The sequence below is a fragment of the Ixodes scapularis genome, unplaced genomic scaffold (genome assembly GCF_016920785.2).
Source record: "Ixodes scapularis isolate PalLabHiFi unplaced genomic scaffold, ASM1692078v2 PGA_scaffold2__306_contigs__length_199485367, whole genome shotgun sequence".
Lineage (NCBI taxonomy): Eukaryota > Metazoa > Arthropoda > Arachnida > Ixodida > Ixodidae > Ixodes > Ixodes scapularis.
The window spans coordinates 37,246,622-37,261,903 of NW_024609857.1; the positions used below are offsets into that span (position 1 = coordinate 37,246,622).

Sequence of the window (15,282 nt, forward strand, 5' to 3'; positions counted from 1 at the left end):
AGGCTCAAGCCCGCGCATATCCAACCGTCACGTCAGGAGTCCCCACAGACTAAAGTGTTCAAACCAACGCACCGCAAAGCATATTGAAAACATCAGAAGTTGATAAGTTCCTGGCTCACCTCAACTCCATCGAGCCCGACATTCAATTCACCGTGGAACGGGAAAAGGACAACAGTTTACCATTCCTTGATGTACTGGTGAAGAGGCAAGGGGAGGAGATGAAGTTTTCGGTATACAGAAAGCCCACTCACACCGGACGCTACCTCAATTTTAAGTCGCACCATCCAACGAGTCATAAGGCATCAGTCGTTGCAACACTCATGTCCAGGGCGGCTGTTATCTGTTCTTCAGAAACTGACAGAAAAAGCGAAGGGCAGAGTGTTATCGCTGATATGAGAAAGAACGGCTACCCGACAAGATTCATCCGACAAGTAACCAAACGTACGGTTCACGCTCGCCAAAACCCACAACCAAAGGGAGCTGCGCCGCATCGCCCCATCACGCGCATCAGCGTTCCCTACGTTCAAGGTACTAGCGAAGCACTATCACGGGTGCTTGCAAAACAAGGCATTCACGTGACTCACAAACCGGTATCCACTCTTGGACGGTTCATGCCAAGACCAAAAGATCGCCCCCCGAAGGAAAAAGCACCGGGAATTGTTTACCGAATTCCCTGCTTAAAATGTCCTGCATCTTATATCGGCGAAACAAAGAACTTCATGGAAAGGTTACGCCAGCACAACAACGATGTACGCAAATTCGACCGAGAACGAAGTGCTCTTGCGGAGCACTGTGACACCTTTGACCATCCGATAGACTTCGCGAACGCGTCCGTTCTTTATGTTGAAACCAATCTCCGAAAAAGACATCACCTTGAATCATGGCACATCCAAAATACACCAAGAAATATCAACAGATTTATGGGTACCTTACCATCTGTTTATGTGAGCGGACTACGACACGTGATTAGAAAAAGACTGGTTGGCAAGGCGGAAGCGCGATTAGAAAATATTCGTACCACCAAGGAAGACAAGGCTGTTCCCACGCACGAGATCAATCGCCCTTGAAGAAGAGAGAGAGAGAAAAAACTTTCTTTATTTATACGCCAAGGTCCGGCGCTCAGTTGTATTTAGTCACCTACCAGTCCTCACCCAACACGTTTTTCACGTGCTGAATGAGCGCCGGCAGGAGAACATGGGCATCGGTTGGTGGACTAAGCCAGTCCGTCCATGAGTGAGGCTGGGGACTGTGAGATAGGGAGGAAAGAGAGGATAGGAGGGTAGGTTGAATGTAGGAGCATTGCCACAGGCAGTGTTCTAGAGGGGGGTATTCGCCGCAGTTGGGGCATTTCGGGCGTCCGGCAAGGCCCTGGATATAGTGGCGAAAAAGGGGAGTCACGACCGAATTGGTCTGAAGTCTGCGGAGAATGGCGCTGTCCTCCCGCGAGAGGGATTGGGGGGAGCGATAATTGTGGCGGTGTTAGCGCGTAGTTCTCTTAAGAGGGATGTACGCTCCTTGTGCAAGAGTTTTCGGTGTTCCTTGGGGTCATAGTCGGACGGCCAGAGGCACGGAGGACCCGGAAAATTCGTAACGCGGGTGAGCTCATGAGCTCGGTTGTGTTCCTCTACGCCTTGATGTCCGGGGATCCACTGCAAGGTAACATGGAAGGAGGCATGCGTGTCAAGGTGATATGTCCGGGTAGCGCACCGTCACGAAAACTGCGGCATGTTTCCTGGCTATCTGTTCGAATGCAAATGTGGTGAGTAGGATGGTGAGGTCGAGTGATGGCTTCAAGAACCGCTAGGGTCTCCGCGGCGGATGCGGTCGGGACATTGCTGTGTTCATTAATATGCTCATAGCCAGGCCCTACTACAGCCGTTATGCTTCTGCTGGGACTGTGACTTGCATCTGTGTAGTAATATGTGGTATCCGCTCTTGGTGTCTCGCGGTCTATCCGTTGGACTAGTTGTGTGCGTCGGGCAGCATGTTTGTCCGGATGCATATGCTGAGGTATGGGCATGACTGTGACGCGGGGTAGGGACTCCCACGGTGGGGGTGGGGGTGGTGGAAAAGGAGGCAAGGTGGTGGTGTCGTAGCCTTGATGCTCGAGGAGCTTGCGGCCTTGGGGGGATGTTTGAAGCCTTGCAATATGTGCTTGGCGGCAAATAGTGGTACGTTCTTCAAGTGTGTTAAAAAGACCAGTCGAGGCCACTAGAAAATTTGCGGCAAATCGTGGTACTCCCAGGGCTAGTCTGGTGTATCTTCGGAGCGCTGCTTCCAATTTGGAGAGCTGAGTCTTGGTGATGGATAGATATGGAAGCTGGTACAGTACACGGGAGTACACAAGGGCCTCGATAATCCTGCGAAGCTCCTGTTCCTTGAGTCCTCTTTGTCTGCGCGTTACTCTACTTAGCATGTGGTAAATCTGATTGAGCTGCCGGAGAATCGTGTCCATCCATACGTGGGCCTTGCCATTGTCCTGTAGGAGGAATCCCAGTATTCGGATGTGAAAGCGGCGAGGAATAGGGGTGTGGTCATTGTGGAGCTTGATGCTGTCGCGTTGCTCTTCTGCTTTACGACCTGTTTGATTGGTAAATTTAATGAATTCAGATTTGGTGGGAGAGCATTTGAGGCCAATACTGCTCAGGTGGTTCTGAATGACATTCAGACCTGACTGGATCGTGTGTTCCTGTTGTCCAAGGGATCCTTTACAATACCAGATTGTAATGTCATCTGCATAAATGTTGTGTTGCAGGTGTGATATAGAACTGAGCTGGGCAGGTAGGTGAAGTAGGGCAATATTAAAGAGAGTGGGGGAAGAATGGAACCTTGAGGGACGCCGGTATTTAGTGCTCGAGGTGTCGAAAGCTCTCCATTGATTTGGATTTGTACAGAACGATCAGTTAAGAAAGCTTTTATATAGTTGTAGAGGCGAGCGCCCGGTTGTAGTGTCAGAAGGTTGGTAAGGATGGCTGAATGTGGTACGTTATCGAACGCTTTGAGTATGTCGACACCCGCGATTGTTCGTGTTTGGACTAGGCTAAGATTTTGGTACACGTCCTCCGAGATTCGGAGCATGGTGTCCTGAGCGCTGACGTGTGATCGGAAGCCTGTCATTGTGTAGGGCAGAGCGTCACTACTTTCTATGTGCCAATTGAGACGGTTGAGGGCCATGCGTTCCATTAATTTGCCTACACATGATGTGAGGGATATCGGACGAAGGTTGGTAATAGAGTTGGGGGGCTTGCCGGGTTTAGGGATTGGGATTATCACTGCCGCTTTCCATTCTTGTGGAAGGGTGCCAGATTCCCATGCAGTGTTTATGTATTCAAGAAGCTGTTCTAATTGTGGAAGTGGGAGGTTACGGAGGGTAGTGTAAGTAATACCGTCTTTGCCTGGAGCCGTGTTTCGTTTGAGCGAAGATAGGGCCGCATGTAGCTCACCTACCGTAAAGTTGCTGTTGATGCCTGTGTCCATTTGGTCGAGTGATTCGGGCGGATAGCTAGGAAGTTGCTCTGTACTCGGGCCGATGGGATAGAACGTTCGGTAAATTTCTTCTGCTGTCTGTTCTCGCGTCTTGCCAGAGTGCATCATAATTTTGTCCACTGTGTGTCGTGTGTAGCCCTGTCCTAGAAGCGTGCGTAAAATTTTCCACACCTTAGGAGTGTGCAGTTGACCATTTAGCTGGTCACACGTTTCAAGCCAGTTTTCAGTACAAAGTTGTTGCGCGTATTCTTCAGCTTCTAGCGTGATTTGTCGGATGGCCTTGCGAAGGCCACGATTTCCTTTTTGTTTCTTCCATTTTTGGACTAGTCTGTGTCGCTTGTTCCAAAGGTTAAGCAGATGAGAGTCTATTTGTGGGTGTTCAGGGGCGCGTGTGATATTTTAGTGTGCTTCGATTTCGTTTCACATATGGCGTTGACCCAGGACTGTAGATCTGTCGGCCCGTGTACCTGGTCCAGGTCTAATCGAAACCGGTGCCAGTCAGTGAGGTGCGTTTTTGGGCCTTAGTGAGTGGGACGGGGCTTGATGCGAGGATCAGCTAGCTTGATTTCGATGATGTGATGATCACTGCCTAGGTTTTCGTGAAGATTCGTCCACGTGACGTTTCCCACACCGCGGTGCCAGCTGAGGTCTGGGTTAGTATCTCGCTCAACGCTGTTGCCCTGTCGCGTGGGGTCCGTTGTGTCGTTAAGGAGCGTATATCTGTTGTCCTGAGTTTTGCGTTCGAGACGCATCCCGGTTTCGGTGGTGCGCGTATAGCCCCAGGATGTGTTATGCGCATTAAAATCACCAGCTAGGATGATGTCCATGTGCTTGTGTTGCTGTGTATACGCGTCTATCCACCTCACAGATGGCCAATCGAGTCCTGGAGACCAGTACAGGTTGGCGATGATAACATCTCGATTGTTGAGGCGACATTGTACTATAACCTGCTCCTGAGTTGAGTTGTTTATAGAGGCGGTGTCGATTTGAATAGCTGGGATATGCCTAGCTACGTACGTGATGGTAGTAACCGGTATGTGGGTTCCTTGTGGGGTTTGTTTATCTTTTTTGGTGATGCTGCCTTGCATAAAGTGATCGTATCCAGGTAATGTAATAGGACTGTTGGCTTCTTGAGCCAGGATGATGTCAAGTTTGTTTGTCTGTATATGGATAAATTGTTAGAGAATCCCTTTCTTTCTGCGGAGACCGCGGCAGTTCCACTGCCAAATTGTTAGCGAACTATTAGAGGATGCCATGTTGAGATAACGTAGGAGATAAAGGTTCCTCGATGTTAATAAGTCTGGGTGTTTGCGGGCCTGCCATCGTTTGCATATTGGCTACTAATTGTTCAACTACTACGTCGGTGCGTGCGAATTCGTGTTTCACGTGGTGCATCTCGGTTTGTATGGTACGAATGATCGCGACCTCATTCATTAGCAGCTCGAAGGCGTGTTCAAGACGTCGTATACTTGCGAGTTCCGGTGCGAACCCTGCTGTGCGGGATGCATCGGGGCGCTGAATCGTTTGGGCGTATGATGTATGCAAAGTTGGAACGCGCATGACGGGAGCTGTGTATTGTGAAGGAGAAGAGAACGGTGAAAGTGCAGATGAGGGTTGTGAACGGGCCGGCTCACCCACCTCCGTGTTGAAGAGGTGGATCGGTATTGTGCCATGAATTACTTGAAAAGAGCAACTAAAAGAGGGAAAAGAAATTCAAATGCCTGTAGCGCAAGTCGAGCAACTGGAGACGAAAACTGGGAAAGGGAATCACGTATGGGCTTCTCTGCCGCAAGTATGATTGCAGACCAGACTCCAGAGCTTGGTTGCGAACGGTCAAATGGTTGGTCAATACGGAGAGGATGTTGTTCATTGCACCTCTTTGTGGTCAGTATCTGGCTGTAGGATGGTCCCGTGCAATCTTGTCTTTGTGAGAAATGTTCCGGGGTTTTGCTCTGGGCCGATGTTTTGACAGAAGTCTGGTTTTGGGGAAGTGCCTCTTCTCGTTGGTGTTTTCGTTGAGATGTTTTGATGTTCATTATTTGAGTGGAGTCCGCCTTTTGTGCAGTGCTTGAAGGTCCAGCAGTGGTGGAGCGAGAGGCTGTCAGGTTCTCTTGGGAGATAGATTGGTCTAGGGCCGGAAAGTTGGAGGCATCTGTGACCGAGCTGCGAGCTGTTCTGTAGTCGACATTGTTGACTTGACGTATGCGACGTATTTCAAGCTCATCTTTCCATATGACGCACTGGTGAGATAAGGCCTCGTGGTTTTTGCCACAGTTGCAACATCGTGTAGGTGTCTCATTGGGGTTACATTGTGTTCGCTGGTGAGGCCCAGAGCATCGTGAACATGTTGGTGCATGTTGGCATGTAGATGCAATATGTCCGAAGCGAGAACATCTGTGGCATTGTATCGGCTTTTCTACGAAAAGTTCCACTTTGTGCCGGACAAGCCCTAGGAATATGTTGTCTGGAAGCCTTGGAGATGCGAATGTTATTGCGACAAATGCGGACGTACCGAGCCGACGTGCAGATATCACCGGCGTGTTGTCACTCGATCTAAGCTGAGCTATGGTTTCTTTTGAGTCGATCTTGATAGTTGCGTCTATTCCCTTGATGACTCCTGTTGCTTGAGCGGGTGATCGTGGCTCGAATGCTCTAACCGGAATTCCTAGTAGTGATGACACCTTCAGAAGCGAGGAGGATGCAGCCATGTTTCGAGTGTCAACAGATAATAAGTTGAGTCGGTAGTTCGGACGGATTTGAATTACTGACGCAGGCGCATGTGATTCGAGCAGCTCGGTTAGTTTCAGTTCGTTCAGCTTTGTGATTATCTTTGTTTGGTCTATGGGCATATAAATAACAGTAACTGCTGGAGACTTGTTCTCGATGGAAATGATGGTACCGCTGTTCGATGACGTTGATCGGGCCCCATGACGACGTTTCTTGGCTTTCTTGGACAGCTGCAGAATAAAGCCTTCATCGTCAGTCGTGCCCATGCTGTCTGAGTCGCTGATATCATGAAGGCGCTGCCCAGGGGTCAAATATGCTACGTCCATGTTGATTTCCGAAGCTGAGGATGTGGGGACGTTGGTGCACTCGCCTTTAGGTGATGCAGCTGGTGGGGTTAAACCAGGCGCCGGTGGAGACGGAGTTAGGTTGGTGTCTGGTGCAGTCCGTGGTTGCGCAGGTGGTCGATCCCCGTCTGCCGAGGACATGCCGCAGCGGCAGGTGCACCTACCGGAACCTTAGAGGTGGTGACTTCTGTTATATACGATTATATACAGAAAAATTGAGGAGCAGTAAAATTGTTCTGCACGCTAAAGGCCTCTGAAGAAGAAACCGAACAGGTTTTGAAACGTTGGGTCCGAGTTTAATTTTTGGTTGGAGTCAAATATTTTTCCATTATCACTTCCCAACCAGACAGACGTCTGTCGAAGATGTTTACCTTCAAGTCGCTACAGAGCATGCGTTTTTTTTTTTTACCACTTTTTTTGCTACTTTTTTACGGACCCTCCCCACAATCGTGGTAACTTGAAAGTTGGGATTGCACAAACAATCTCTGGAATGAAGAGATAGGTGTTGTTTTTGATCGCAGTGACAGGTCATGCTCGCGCTGGTCCTGTTCGCCTTCTTTAATGTCCTTGTCTATTGTTAGCGCCCTTAATTTTAGAAGTTAATGTAAGACAGGTCAAGATGTTACACATATACGTATATATGTAGACGAAGGCAGTATGTTTTATGTTCGGAATTTGACCGCGAGTTCGAAATCAGAGGTTGCTGCCAAGTTTCTGGTGGGGCCAAGGACTTGTCGAGCTGCGTATTGCTTCTTGTTTTTTTGGACTCCCTTTGTCATGGGCACGATGGAAAATAAAGAATATTATTGTTATAATTATTATTAGCGCTCTGTTTCTTCGTTTAGTTTTCTGCTCGCTGGCGAAAACCGGACGAGCATACCGAGTCCGAGGAGGCACTCCCCCCCCCCCCCCCCCCCCCCCCACCCCGAAAACGTCTTCAACTCTCCGAGTAATCTCGGCGCGTCCGTGCGGCGATGCGGCCCCGCAGCCAATTAGACAGCCCCGTACGCGGCCCCTGCCTCGCACTGCACGCGGCGTGAGCGCTCGAGTCGTCGCACCAAGGGAAGCGTGAAATCCTCGCACACGGTCACGGACCCCCCTGCCCTCTAATGGCGGAGGAGCCAGCCGCACGACGTGTGCACCCCCCGGTATAGGCTGCCTGGAGGAACGCGTCTCTGACTAGTGTGTTTACCACGTTTTAGGAACCCTCGATTTCCGCCTGATGACGTCAAATAAGTGTCACGCTGTCGCCGGCCGCGATCCTGGCGGTGTCGCAGCAGCGATGGTGAGTGTTACAGACACCTGTTCTGCGGCAGGTGGCTATCTGGCATGACAGCTCACGGAAGCTACGGCAGTCAGAAGTTGGGACACAAGCGACGACAGCAACACTCGTGTTCTCTCGTGCTTAATTACTACGCTTAATTACCACGATCTTGACACCCAACAGCATGGCACTCTGGGCTTTTGGGACGCCATATGTTGGCACTTCGGGACAGCTTTGGGTGCATGGGCAAAATAGGACGCTACACGCACCAGTCGGACACGCGTTCCAGGCACCGCATGCGGGGCGCTAGTTCGTCTGCTTGTTTTGCAGGGCTTGTGGCGACGCCAGAACGCCAAGCTCTGTTTGGCTCTGATTGAGGGGTAGTGGGTAGACCTGAAGACAGATTGCTTTGAGGTCTACCTTCTTTCCTTTAATCGGAGCCAATCAGAGCTCAGGGTCGTTCTGACGTCACCGCACCTCCCGCGCCAGGAGCAGACGACTTGCTCTTCGCATACTTCAGAGGCCGTTCAACCGAGTTACAAAAAAAAAATTGGGTTGTGTATATGTTTATACAGCCTAGAACGCGGTCTGCCCCAACGGGTGACGAGTCTCCTAGCTGTAGATAAAACGTAGCCAGTGCAGTACAACCGCTAGCCTGGGGTCTTTAATGTGCATCACGTAGTAGTGATACACGACCGCACGCCGATACGATACTCATCCAGATCGAAACGGGCAGGGGTGGGGATTGAACCTAAGATCCCTGAGTTCTGACGCGAGTTTTCGCGCCACGTGCTCCGAGCTGGTGTGCGCTAGCCAGCTCGGCCACCGATCCTCCAACCGAGTTGCGATAAGGCTATATATAAGCTTTCCAAAGCACTTGAAGCCGATCGCAAATGAAACGGTCGGCCAACAGGAACGACCTACGACGACCACGACGGAGACCTTGGGGGAGAGCGACGACGCGCGCGGAAACGACTCTTACTCGTTCGGATTTTTCTTGCGCGCAGCGGGATCCGACTTGGCTCTGACCAGGTTTCTTTGGGGGCGAGATGTTACTCCCACGCCTTGAGCTCGCCCGCGTATCTAGGTCGTGCTGTGTGCGGTGCCCCCTTCGCGCAAGGACCTACCCGCGGACGGCTACGTATAGAGAACTATACGTTTAAACGAGCGGGCCTCTCGGCAGTCGGTCCGTTTTCGCCGCCCGACTGTTCTTTCTCGTTCGAGTTCGCCCATCTACCGGGCGAGGTGCGCCCCGGGTATTTCCTGGTGGTGGGGTTGGGTGGCTTCCATACTTCGCTTCACCCGACGATCGACCGCGACGGATGCTACGAGGTACCCCAGCCTAATCCAACGCCGCGTGAATGTCACGTGACGTTCGGGAGAGATGCGGAAACTTTCGAGACGCGTGGTCACGTGATACGTTCCCAGCGCTGGACTGGCTGGGGTTTGGCTCGTAGCGTCCGCTAAGGTCCATCGTGCGATGAAGCAGAGTACACGAGGCGGCGGCAGAACAGCGCGGAGGAAGGTGTGGGTGGAGACCGGCCGTGTATGTATACCGCACGCTGAATGCTTCGCCGCTCCGAATACACCACGCGCGTTCGAGGGCGAGGCTATTCGGCCTCTGCGAAATTAGCTCCCATCTCTGCGGTGCTTGGGGATGGGATGCTCGGCTCTCTCGTACGAGCGCATCGGATTCCTCCGGCTAACCGAGCCACTCAAATGTCTTTCAAAAGTCTGAATAAGAGACGCTGTGCTTGGTGTTGTCGAGTGAAGCTTGGCACAACTCCATGGTCCTGACTTTGGCATTGTCCGTTTCCTTTAATTTCACGCATGAATTTTTTTGCTATTTCTTTTTTCCAGTTTCCTTCGCAGTTTACGCGACACGACCACTCGGATTGAAAAAGAATCCCTAACATAAAACGGGCGAATTAAACTTGAAATATGATTCAACTTGCAGGCGATCTTATCTTATATGATCAAGACCGGCAACCCGGAGACGTTTCCGCATCTATAGTTAGGCCCACGTGTACCCGGTTTGTTTGGCATCCGAACGTCCCTTGCTCGTCCGCGCACGAAGGCGCTTCACAAAACGGAATAAAGCAACCCACTCGTACGCGCACCTTAACCGTGATATCGAACCGCCCATTTCTCAGCTTACACTCGCTGGCCACGGACAACAAGAGCGCGAGACTTATCTTTAACGAAACAGAAATAAAGTCCAGTTTCGAGAGATACCGACCCACTTCCTGGAACGTCCACGAGCCCCAGAGACGACTCGCAGCGCGATCCACCGAATCGAATGTACCCGAGCAGCGCAATATCGATCAATGCACAAGAGTGAGGATGCCTTCACAGTACGAGGACGCGCGCGCGGTCGCGGAGGGTTGCCCCACGATCCCCTCGCGGTGGCCACGCGATCAGATTAGCGCCGCGGCGTCGTTAAAGGAGGTTATCCGGCTTCGCAACAGTCGCTCCAACCACCGCACGGTGGGATCAGCGCGGGCCGCCGTGGCATGCACCCACACCGGTCTACTTGCACTTGCCAATAAAACACGCGGGCCACCCGACTTCCTCGTGCCGATGTCGGTCGGTCGACCACTCGGTGCTTTTTCTTCGGGAGACGGAAGGGGGCTGCGGACCGCTGGGTCAAACGAAGGGTTATACAAATAGCGCGCACATGGACTCTGGAAGTTCTTTCATCCATGGGATTCAGAAAGCGTCCGTGTCCAATGAACGTGTTCGAGCGGAGCACGGAGTGCCTCATAACTGCGTACAGCAGTGCATGCAAGTGACTTGCTTTGTAAATTCACTGCAACCAGCGTTGTGACGAGTGAATGTCGTGAGTTGTATTCTAGGGCATCTTGTATTAGGCTCATCGGAGTCGATCGCTCAACTAATACCGCAGTCAGACGGACACATTAAACACCTTCCGAACGAACTCCTTTAAAGGGTCGGTGAACCAGCGGACACCAATAAGCGCAAAATCACGAGCTAATTCGCCAATTCTTTAAGCGAGTTCGCTCTGAAGTCCTTTAATCTGCCGTCTGACTTCCGTATATGATTGATTTATTCGAGTTGAAGTCACATCCTTTGTAGCATCATAATTTTCGGTTCCTCGCGAATTTGCATATAGACGCTTTGCACAAGCGACAGATTACAGTGGCAATTGCTGACATTCTCTTGTCTTACCGAGATACTGAGCCACTGAAACGGTCGTTGACGAGCCCCCACAAAGGCCAGTGCTGGGGAGAAATGCACAGTAGAATCTAAAATGAGAATAAACTGGCCTGATAACGTGATGATGAAGTGAAGTAAAATTAATAAGGGGAAACAATAACTGAAAGGTCGGTTATGGCGGCGCCCATGCACAGCTGCCACAAAGCGTTTATACCTCCCCAAACATAGAGGGTCGCGACGTTGAATGCTGTGATGTCGTAAGATACGTAAAATAGCTGTCAGAATTGGCGAAAAAAGTGTTGGAACCAGGTATATGGCACCCAACATATTTTATGTACAATATTTACAAAAGAACAGAAACAGTAGGGGACATCGTTCGATGTATCCACCACGCTGCTCGGTCGCCGAAGCTTGATGCTCGCTCGTGTTGTCTCGTTCTGTCTGCTCGCGCGGACAGGCTTCTTTCTTATCGTTCCGGTAGCACCACTATACTTCGTTTCAGCTTCGGTCCGAGCGCGGCCGATGTTGTGAGCCGAAGGGCCAATCGAAGAGCGCAAAAAGCGCAGCGTCATGGCGTGCTCTCTGCGCTGGATAGGACTAGCTGGCAGAGCAGCGCGCACAGAGAGACGGTGAATACCGGCTGGTCCTATCAACTGCTGAGAGCACGCCATGACGTTGTGCCTCTTTCGCTGTTTGATTGGCCCTTCGACTCATAACATAGGCCGCGCTCGGACCGAAGCTGAAACGAAGTATAGCTCGGCTCCTACAGATGCACCCCCCCCCCTCCCCTTTTTGAACAAATCTGGGCCGCTTGCGCTGTAGATGTAGAGTGGGTTGGAGCGTTGTTCTGCAACACAGGGGTAGTAGTAGTGTCGAGAGCGGCGGTGAAAGCTGGCTTTAGTCGGTCCAAGGAAACTGTATCTCGACGTCCCTGTATAGGAACCGTATAAAACTTCGATGTTCTGCCTACGACCTGGTATGGGCCATCGTATAGATGTCTGAGAGGCTTCTTTACTGCATTCCGACGTATGAATGCGTGCGAAGATTGGGCGAGGGCAGGGTGAACGACGACTTGTCGTGCGCTAGGTTGCCGTGTCTGTACTGGGCGCCACAAGTTCATGGCTTCTCGGAGTCGTTGGACGTACGAGGTACGCTCCATTACACTTTGTGACGTTGATAGTTCAACCATGTCAACAGGGAGACGAAAGGAAGAACCGTACACGAATTCTGCCACTGTACAACCCAAGTTAGGATTCAAAGTTGATCACCTAGTAGCACCGCTAGCATGTTGTCAAACCATGCATCGTATATATATTTGACAGCTTGAACCAGGGGAAGATATAGAGAAATTGAGACAGGAGAGAATAGACAGCTGACTACCAACGATTATTTAGTGGGAACTTCTTTTTCCTTGCGTGTTTTCAGACACCAACAAAAATTATTACATATTAAAACCTATTTTACTAATATAATAATGCATGTGTATGTTTACAAAATTTTCACATTACCTAAACCTAAATTAATATTTTAAATTCACCCGCCACAAGCTCATACTGCCATTTTCTGGACCATGACGCACCGTAGATATTGTCTCTCCTTTTTGTGAATAGTGATGGACGGGGTGCTGACGCACCCACTCGCTTGTTCTTCGATAGCAAGCGCCTCGAGCATCTCGCGCGCATGAGTATTGTTATTACTGGCTAGGATGGTTATGTCCTTGAACGCTGCACTGCAGTGGCAAGTCCTGCAATGAGCTGCAAGATGCCCTGCCGACGTTCCTTTAAGGGATGCTGCGTGCTCGCGGGCTCTGTCGTTAATGCATCGGCCCGTCTGGCCGATGTAGCACTTCCCGCATGAAAGGGGAATGTTGTAAACCACTCCTGTCATGCATGGTACATATTGTGTTTTGTGGGCAATGTCGCACGTTTTTTCTTTGCCTGTTCTGTTGTTAACTCGTCTGCACATGGAGTACGCTTTGTTAGGCGCGGAGCATACTACTTGGATCTCGTTCCTCGCGGCGATCTTTTTCAATTTGTGCGTAATCCCGTGAACGTATGGTAGCACAGCGATCTTCCTTCGGGTTTCCTCGTTTACTTTTTTGCCCGACTTTGCACTCTTCAAGTTTCTGCAGATGGTCTCACAAACGGGTACCAAGATACTTGTTGGGTATCCCGAATTCCGTAATCGTGACATCTGTTTTTCAAAGCTCTGCCCTATCTGGTGTTTACATGATTTGTTTAAGGCAGAAACTAACGCCGTGCTGGCGATACCTCCCTTAATAGTTCTTGAGTGGCCAGAGGTAAACGGCAGGAACCCTTTTGCTGACCGGGGTTGGGATTGGGTATCGGTCAGATATTGTAGCTGTGCTCAGAGCCCTATAATCACCGCATGGTCTCCAATCAGCGCTCTTTTTGGACACATGTGCAGAGTGGACGACCAGGGACTAGAAGATGGGCGCACGACTCAGAGCTGGAGCATATGCTCGAATTCCTGCCGTGCGACCGGCAGCTTTTCAGATCTAAATCGACGTGGTTGGCAATTGACAGGCGGGCCAGTTGTCACAATATGGTGAGGGACGTCATGCTTAGGTATCTCGTCGATCTTGTGCGGCTTGATGAAATCCGGGTAATTCTCGAGCAGACTGGCAAATAAATTGCAAGGTGGCTTGGTGAAAGTGGGGATAAGAGCTGGAGCTTGCGACGCAATACCATAGACTTGTAGGTGAGTGGTCGCATCAATTACCTTTCTTTCCGAAGGAAATCTGCTCCAATTATTGCGTAGCTGACGTCTGCCACAAAGAACAACCACTGGAAACGTCGTCGGAGGCCGAGGTCTAAAGTTAGTGGTTTTTGTTCATACGTTTTGATGGGAGAAGCGCGTTGACAACTTTCAGTGACGTAGTTTGGACACGGTTTCGGCGATCAAAATATAAGGCGAGAATGATGCCGATCCTAGCGTCTTTGTCCACTAAAAAACGGGTGCCGACGATCTTGTCATGGATGTGGAAGAGGCGACTGGTAGGCCGATATGGGGTCGCTAGCCTCCACTAGCGATCGGCCATCCCGTTTTTCTGGTTCCAGAAGCAGAGAGAACAACAGCGGTGGGCCTTCTATCTAAGCTGCCGGTGGTACCGACATAGCGCCTTGCCTGGAGGGCGAGGCGATGGTGATGCTTGACGACGACTGTCGCGACCGGAGTGTTGCTGTGGCGACTGAGCATTCCCGACGAAACTCGGGCACGGTGTCGTCAGGTTCTGCACATCTCGACGTAGCTCAGCGATATCCGAAGCGAGGTCTGGAGAGTGCTGTGTCCAGACCAAGGTGGAACCGGAAACCTCCATAATTCGATCCAGCAGCTCGGCGACTTCTACGAGTGGAAGCCTGCGGGCTACCACGAGGCCGACACGAACAGAGGTCGGCAGCCGTTGTAGAAACAGCTCACGGAAAGTGGCGGCGTCGATGAATTGGCCGCCTTGTCGCCCAGCAGATGTTGCAGGTGTCGCAAGAACTGGGTGGGTCGACGGTCGCCTTGCTCTTCTGCGCTGAGGAGCTGCTGAAGGCGTCGTTGTGCAGAGGCAACGAGACGACTAGCCAAGACTTCTTTGAGAACGTCGTAGTTTCACCGATTGGGGAAAGTAAAATATCCCGCACCTCGGTAGCGACTTGCGGCGGGAAGGGGTCAATGAGGAGTTCGATCTGCCGCGTCTAGAAGGTTTTGCGGTGCAAGCGGAATTTGTCTTCCACTTGCACAAACCAGAGCGCTGAATCCTCAGTCTCTAACTTTGGTAGAGTGAGGACCGCTGCAATTCCTAAGGCAGTGCTTGCTTGGGAGGCGCTTGCCGCGGGTCCACTTGTTGGCGGGGCAGACTCACCAGACTCCGTAGACATGGCAGAATCACGTACGGGTCACCAATTATGTTGGAACCAAGTATATGGCACCCAACATATTTTATGTACAATATTTCCAAGAGAAAGGAAACTGCAGTGGACATCGCTCGATGTAGCCGCCGGGCTGCTCGGTCGCCGAAGCTTGATGCTCGTGGTGTTTCGTTTTGTCTGCCTGCGCTAACATGTAGGCTTCTTTCTTATCTTTCTGGTAGCACCCTTATAGCTCGGCTGCTAGAAGACCATAACAATTTATGCATTTTTGTCGTAAACGCCGTCTGGTTCTGGCGTTCAGCCACACCAATCCAGGGATACTCGGTGACGTTCAAAGGGATGCGACCGAAGTGCGACCCCGGGGCCGACGTTTAATGTGCTTGAATCATACTGAGCGTTACATTAC

The 15,282-nt window shown here is 51.0% G+C and overlaps 1 pseudogene; it reads right to left on the bottom strand.

Moving 5' to 3' along the window:
• Nucleotides 1–1,137: 1,137 nt before the first annotated feature.
• On the bottom strand, nt 1,138–2,874 carry LOC121836357 (annotated as a pseudogene).
• Nucleotides 2,875–15,282: the final 12,408 nt, after the last annotated feature.